Source organism: Ictidomys tridecemlineatus, chromosome Y (genome assembly GCF_052094955.1).
Source record: "Ictidomys tridecemlineatus isolate mIctTri1 chromosome Y, mIctTri1.hap1, whole genome shotgun sequence".
NCBI classification, from domain to species: Eukaryota; Metazoa; Chordata; class Mammalia; order Rodentia; family Sciuridae; genus Ictidomys; species Ictidomys tridecemlineatus.
The window spans coordinates 16,571,589-16,580,019 of NC_135494.1; the positions used below are offsets into that span (position 1 = coordinate 16,571,589).

Here is an 8,431-nt window from a genome sequence, read left to right on the forward strand (position 1 = left end):
TTGTTTGAAAAAATAAATTAAATTGATAAATGCTTAAAACAGCTAATGGGGGGGAGAGAGAGAGAGAGAGAGAGAGAGAGAGAGAGAGAGAGAGAGAGAGAGAGAAACCCAAATTACTAAAATTTGTGATGAAAAAGAAAATATCCCAAAAAACAGTACTGAAACACAGGCAATAATCAGAAACTATTTTGAAAATTTTTACTCCAATAAAATTGAAAATATTGAAGATATCAAGAAATTTCTTGAGTCATAGTACCTACCTAAACTGAATAAGGAGGATCTCCATGATTTAAAGAGATCAATCACAAGTAATGAAATAGAAAACACCATCAAAAGGCTACCAATTAAAAGAAGCCCAGGACAAGAAAAAATTGTCAACTGAGTTCTATAAGACCTTCAAAGAAGAATTAACACCAATACTCCTCAAGGTATTTTATGAAATAGAAAAGGAGGGAACCCTTCCAAACTCATTCTATGAGGCTAAAATATCACCCTGATATTTATACCAGAGAAAGAAATATCAAAGAAAGAAAATGTCAGACCAATATCTCTAATGAATATAGATGCAAAAATTCTCAATAAAATTCTGGCAAATCACATACAAAAACATATTAAAAAGATAGTGCACCATGATCAAATGGGGTTCATTCCAGGAATGCAAGGTTGATTCACCATAAAGAAATCAATAAATATAATTCACCACATCAATAGTATTAAAGACAAGAATCACATAATCATCTCAACAGACAAAGAAAAAGTATTTGACAAAATATAGAATCCATTCATGTTCAAAACACTAGAAAAACTGGGGAGAGTAGGAATATACCTCAACATTGTAAAAGATATATGTACTAAACTCCAGGCCAACAACATTCTAAATGGAGGAAAAATGAAAGCATTCCCCCTAAAAAGTAGAATAAGAGAGAGATGTCCTATTTTTCCACTTCTATATAACATAGCCCTTTAAATTCTAGCCAGAAAAATTAGACAGATAAAAGAAATTAAAGAAATACAAATAGGGAAGAAGAGCTCAAACTATCCCTATTTGCTGGTGACATGATTCTATATTTAGAAGACCCAAAATACTCCACCGGAAAACTTCTAGAACTCATAAATGAATTCAGCAAAGTATGATGTGTCAACTGGAGGAGAAATTAGGAAAACTATTCTTTCATAATAGCCTCAAAAAAAAAAACCTAAAATAGTCGAGAATCACTCTAACAGAAGAGGTAAAAGCCATCTATAATGAAAACTACAAATCCCTAAACAAAGAAACTAAAAAAGACCTTAGAATATGGAAAGACTGCACATGTTCTTGGTAGACAGAATTAATATGGTTAAAATGACTATACTATCAAAAGCACTGTACAGATTTAGTGCAATTTCTATTAAAATTCCAATGACATCCTGCATAGAAATAGAAGAAATAGTCATAAAATTTATTTGGAAAAAATAAGAGAACCAAAATAACCAAAGCAATACTCCGTGAGAAACGTGAAACAGGAGGTATCACAATACTAGACATTAAATTATATTACAGAACCATAGCAATAAAAATGGTATGCTATTGGCACCAAAATAGACATGAGGACCAATGGTACAGAACAGAAGACGTGGAGACAAACCCACATAAATACAGTTATCTCATACTAAACAAATGTGCTATAAAACATACATTGGAGAAAAGATAGCCTCTTCAACAAGTAGTGCTGGGAAAACTGGAAATCCATACATAGCAAAGTGAAATTAGACCCCTATCTCTTATCCTGCATAAAATTCAACTCAAAGTGATTCAAGGACCTAAGTTTTAGACCAGAGATTTTGTGCCTAAGAGAATAAAAAGTATGCCCAAATCTTTATCATGTAGGCTTAGAAACCAAATTCCTCAATAAGACTCTTAAAGCATAAGAAGCAAAATCAAGAATCAATAAATGGGATGGTATCAAACTAAAGTTTCTTCACAACAAAGGAGAAAATCAGCAACAAGAAGAGAGAGCCTCCAGAATGGGAGAAAATCTTTGCCACCTGCACGTCAGATAGTACACTCATCTCCAGGATATATAAAGAACTCAAAAAACTTAACACTAAAACAAACAAACAAAAAACACAACCAGATAACCCAATTAATTGCATGGGCTCTCTCTCATCCAGCAAAGAGGTCCACAGAACAGGGTAAAGGAGAGTGTGGCAGAAGAGTCACTAATCAAGACCTCTGGAGACCAAGCAGGAAGCAGATCTGATTTTATTGTGCAGTTACCATGTATATATACTCAGGCAGTAGCTAAACAGATTACAGGTGGCCACCAATGCAATTTCTGCTCACTGTTCTTGCAGTGACCAATCGAAGAGTGGGTTATGGAGCAAGTATAGGGACTGCAACACATGGGCCTCATGCCCAGGGCTGTGCCTATGGGGTAAGTTGTTTTCCACTCACATGTTTAGCACAGGGGAATGGTTTGCCACTGAGGCACCCTTAACTTATGTCATGTATGGGAAAACTGGAAATCTATACATAGCAAAGTGAAATTAGATCCCTATCTCTTACCCTGCATAAAACTCAACTCAAAGTGATTCAAGTGGTTCTATGCACTTGTCCCCGCAATCAATAAATGGGCAAAGAAACTGAACAGACAATTTACAGAAGAAGAGATAAAAATAGTCAACATATGTATATATATATATATATATATATATATATATATATATATATATATATATATATATATAATGTTCACTATCTCTAGCAATTAGATAAATGCAAATTAAAAATACATTGAGATGGAGGCTGAAACAGGAGGATTGTGACTTCAAAGATAGCCACAGCAAAAGTGAGGCACTGAGCAACTCAGATCCTGTCTCTAAATAAAATACAAAATAGGATCCTGTCTCTAAATAAAATACAAAATAATTCCCAGCACACACACACAAAAAATATACTTGAGATTTCATCTCACTTCAGTCAGAATGGTAGTGATCTGGAAAAAAATGCAACATAAATATTGGCAAAAATGTGGGGAAAAATGTGCACTCATACATTGCTGGTGGGATTGCAAATTGGTGCAATTACTCTGGAAATCTGTATGGATATTACTCAAAAAACTACGTAAGGAACCACCATTTTTCCCAGTTATACCACTCTTCAGTATATATTAAAAGCAGTAAAAATCATCATATTCCAGTGATACTACCATATCAATATTTATAGCAGCTCAATTCACAATAGCTAAATTATGGAACCAACCTAGGTGCCCTTCAACAGATGAATGCATAAAGAAAATATGCTACATGTAAATAATAGTATATTTTTCAGGCATAAAGAAGAATGGAATTATGACATTTTCCAGTAAATGAATGGAACTGGAGACTATCATGATAAGTGAAATAAGCCAATCTCAAAAAACCAAAGAGAGAAAGTTCTCTCTGATATGTAGATGCTAACTCATATTAAGCAGGTGAGGGAAGAATAGAAGTTCACTGGATTAGACAAAGGGGAATGAAGGGAGGGGATGAGGGATGGGAATAAGAAAGACAGTAGAATGAATGAGACATAACTTTCCTATGTTCTTATTTGGCACCAAAACAAACATGAGGACCAATGTTATAGAATAGAAGGATAACTCCACATTATGTAGAATCAAAAAACTAGGAAGGTATATTCCATGTATGTATGATATGTCAAAATATATTCTACTGTCATGTGTAACTAAAAAATAAAAAAATAAAAACATTTAAATAAGAAAAAAAATATTAAAGAAATATAAATTAAGGAATATTCAGTTTGGAAGTTACCTGCATAGATATTAATAAAATTATAAGAGTTTGGAACATTAAAATTATTTTAGAAAAGAATGAATAAAATCCCAAATATTATGTTATTCTTGATGTGATTATAAATGAAATCATCATTGCTGGTATATAGAAAAAGAATTGATTTTGCCAAATTTTTATTTGTTATTTTTAACTCTGGTGTGTGTGTGTGTGTGTTTGTGTGTGTGTGAGAGAATGTGTGTCTGTCTGGATTTGTTGAGATTTTTTACCCTTAACATTAATTCATTTGTAAATTTTCTTCTTCCTTTTGAAGTTTAGAATCTTTCCTTTCCTTTTCCTCTACTGTTTCTCTTTCTTTTCCTAATTTTTCTGGCTAGGACTTAAAATACTGTAATGAATAGTAGAGGAGGCAGAAGTGGGCACCCTTAACTTGCTCCTTCAGTTGTAGTAAAGGGGTAATTTCAGGAATATTGATTGGTATAGGTTCAAGACAAAGAGTCCTGGATATTTCTTTTAAAGTAAAGCCACGGAATACTGAACATGTGTTAATCTCAGGAGGAAAGACCTGTGGAGGTCACACAAGTGATTTATCTGTTTCCTGAATGTCCTGGTATGCCTCGATTTGAGACTGTTTTAGACCCTTTCTAGGTTCCTACTCAATTTCCTGTTTTGGGTACCTCTCATTTTGCTTATGCTCTTCCTCTGCTTCATATGCTAGTACAATCATGTTGAATCATCTCTTCCCCTTTTTCTTTTCTCTTCCCACATTTCCACTGATTCTTTCTGTTTTTCCAATTAAGAAACACCAAAAGTAGTTCTATATGTTATCCTCTCTGCATAGAATTAAAATAGGTCATTAGTATTCTATTTGGAGGAGTCAGAAACAAGATATTGTAGTTTTAAACTCCTTTCTTTTTTTAAATATTTATTTTTAATTTTAGGTGGACACAATGTCTTTATTTTATCTTTATGTGGTGTTGGGGATTGAACCCAGTGCCTTGCACATGCCAGGCGAGTGTGCTACTACTTGAGCCACATCCCCAGCCCTTAAACTCTTTTCTTAATTCAGATTATTGTCAAACTGTCCGAGGGGAGGGCCGAAATAAAGTTTCATTTCAGCAACTTTAGATATCTAAATATTACTTGTTCTGAAGATGCATTTAGAAAATCCACCTTAATAGAAATGCTCTTTCTGAAGGCTTTCCACAGATGACCATATTTTTAAGATCAAGAATAAAAAAAATAATTCTACATTCCATGTCCAAATGTTAACATTAGAACCACATATACAAAGCATTGTCATTGTTGTAAACTACTCAAAGCATTTCTTTTTTGTGGGGGTGAGAGTGGGGTGAGTACCAGGGATTGAACTCAGCAGCACTCAAACCACTGAGTTACATCCCCAGTCTTATTTTGTATTTTTTTAAAAATTTTGAAACAAGATTTCACTGAGTTGCTTAGTGCCTTACTTTTGCTAAGGCTCACTTTGGACTTTTGATACTCCTGCCTCAACCTCCTGAGCAGCTGGGATTACAGATGTACACCACCGTGCATGGCTCCAAAGCATTTCTTAATAGCAAAGATTCTCCAAACACACATTATTTATCAAAAATTTGCTGCTTGCTATACATGGCAGGGGAAAAAACCTGATAACTGATTAACTTCTCAGGCTCAGAGGGGAGTATACCTAAAATGGGTGTTCGCACAGCAAAACTATACATGGTGAATTCTCAGGCTCCACCACAGGTCTCCTAGATCTGAATCTCAGGGTGATACTGAGAAGAATCACTCCAGGATACTTCAGTGCAGTATAAAATTTATGGACTACTGGTAGATATGCAGTCCACAAAATGAAATGGTTTCTTGAGTTCTCTTAAACAATTTATATGCAATATTTTTAATAATAGAGGTTTTGACACTTGTTCAATATTTTCAGCAATACACTCAATCTTCTCCATAGTGTTATTACCCTCTGACATAAAGTCAGTTTGGTGACAGGGGCTTTAACAAGAAGATACTTCATCTGTTCCTCACTCTCTCCCCTGAATTTCTTTCAGGACAATTCTTAACAAAGAGGACACAGAAAGTTTGACTCTCTCTTGGGGAAGAGGAAGCTAGATTCCTGTCTCTTGGTCAGCACATTTTTGCCTCTTGATACTTCTTCTATATCTATATAGGACAGAATTGAGGAGCAGAATAAGACGTCTGTGGGTAACGTTCGGGCTACCGTAGAGAGTGACCAAAGACAGAACCTACGAATGGAGGAGATCGAGGGCAGTAGTGCCCATGGACTATAACTTTCATCATATTGATTCAAATATTAGAACTTCACATACTGGGTGTCAGTATGTGTACCCATCTCCTTGGGCAGTAAAGTAAGTTTTCTACAAGTGAGGATACTCAGTGCTGATAAGCATGCTACAATAAAATGACCTTTACAATTCTTTTGTACATACCATTATAAAATGGCACAAGTTCAGCACTTGTACCTTAAAAACCTGGGGATAAATGCATATAGGAACTCAATTCTTTTTTCAGGTGTTAGAAAGTCAAGACATTATACATCTACCAGTGGTCTCTGAGTTAACACCATATTAGGGATACTTCATTATTCAATTTATTATTTCTGTAGCAAAATATCTGGGTATTTAAAAAACTAGAGCAAATACAATTTATAATGAGCCTCTGATAAAGGAAAAGAAAAGCAACTACTCGCCAATCAGAAACTGCTCTGGTGCTTCCAGCTGAGTCATGCTCTTCTGTTATCAACATGCACAATTTCACAAAGCACCAAACAAAGGTCAGAGGATTTTTGCCTAAGCACAAACAAAAGCAAGTCCAAACATTCACCCTTTCCTAAACTGAGCAACTGCTGGGTCTTTACCCAGAAGTTTTATTCTCGCTCTAGTCTGCCCTTTCTAAAAATTGATTGAGATAACCAATTGGAAACTTTCCTTCCAATCTAATGCTAACCCCAGTTTTTTTGGCATTCTTCAAATAATTCAAGCAAAGACAAAATATTATAGTAGGTTCTCTCTAATACCATCTCACTGAGGTACCCCTGAATTGCTCCTGGTGTGGGCACTTCCTTGCCATACGAAGAAGTAAACTCAACTTTTTCTACTGGGGGCATGTTCAGCCGATATAGCTGGAAGACATTGACATCTCACATCACATCTGTCAAAGGACACTCAATAAGTTCAGGTAAGTCATGCTTCTCATCAGTGAGTTACGAAAATTGTTTTAATATCAGGGTAATTTGGATTTTAGAATGCAAGATATGATTCGGTGGGCTTTACTTCTGGAAACGGTTAGCCAACATCTAGAGCTTAAAAAGGGGAAATCTCAGATTTAGGTTATCTTGTGTTATTTTTTTATGAAAACAGAAATTCAGAAATAAAAACAGATATCCAATACATGATTTGTCTTTCAACATTCATTTATGTAACTACAAAACATGATGTATAAAAGAATCTTCATGTTTGAGGGAAATGCTCATAACATAATTCTGAATCAAAGCAAAAGATAAAATTGTGTCCAATGTCCAATCTCATAGAGAACTTTACCATATGAAAACAATAACTAATTTTGACTGATTTATATATATATTTACAATTTCAATTTTCTCTATGCTTATGTATTTTCTCTGAGATCATTATAAAGATGAATTAGTAGAATTTTGAAGATATATTGTTCAGCTATTTTTAGTAACTATAATTTTGGATGCAATCTCTGTGAAGTCCAAATGTGGAACAGAATTTAATCCTTCTTAAGAAGCTTACAGGATAACAGATATGGTGAAGAATACATAAATGAACCAATTATATACCAAACAGCAATTTAGTATTCCAGAAATACATATAGCACATTGGTTATCTTTATTTGTGAAGGGGATTCTGTTTTGTTTTCTATATCTATATTTATATATACACATATATATTTTATATACATACATACATATATATGTGTTTATATAAAAAATTTATTGGTGTGTAATGTTTAAGCATAATAGTGTGATATTTTAATCTTAAGGTACATAGCTTGCTTACAGACGGAAGGCAAGTATCTTGAGTCATTCATGGACTGCATGTGGGCCATTGCACATCAAAATCTAGTGAATAGGAACATCTGGTGTCTTGGAATGACCAGTGGACATTTCCTATGGTTGATTGCCCTGACACATTGTGAATTCCTATTCTGTTCTGCCAAAGTCCCACATAGCACCAGAGATGGGGTGACCTGCTGTAGCTGCACAGCACCTAAGATGGGTGTGACCTGCCAAGATGCCAATCAACCTGCTGAATGCAAGACATCATAAAGCAAGACTCTGTCCTTGAAACCTTATCCCTGTCTTTGATGTACCCCCTTTAATAAACCACTGGAGACATCTTCTTTTGTCTAGTTCCAGCACCCAGGTGGACTAAACATCAGGGGCTCCACTTTTGAAAATATATTTCTGACTCTTCGCCTTTTGTTCTTCACTAATTATTCTAGACTTTAATTTTTCAGGTGGCTTGCACCCTCCTTGGCAGAAAGAAGAGCCCCCAATGATATGCTGGCTGTCACCGCAAAGGCAAGCAGTAAAATAAAATATTTGTCCTGGTGTTATGCCAATTTCCTGAATTAATCAAACAGAGAGTTTAGTTTGCCATTCTTCCTCTTT

At 34.8% G+C, this 8,431-nt stretch overlaps 1 long non-coding RNA gene across 2 annotated transcripts; it reads left to right on the forward strand.

Moving 5' to 3' along the window:
* The first annotated feature begins 6,602 nt into the window (after window positions 1–6,602).
* LOC144372057 (uncharacterized) lies at window positions 6,603–8,221 on the forward strand. 2 transcript variants are annotated; one of them, XR_013432098.1, is made up of 2 exons: window positions 6,603–6,972; window positions 7,801–8,221. It is a non-coding gene; the product is annotated as an uncharacterized LOC144372057 (long non-coding RNA). The 2 variants fall into 2 exon arrangements; XR_013432099.1 differs by having other exon boundaries at window positions 7,809–8,221.
* The last annotated feature ends 210 nt before the right edge of the window (window positions 8,222–8,431 follow it).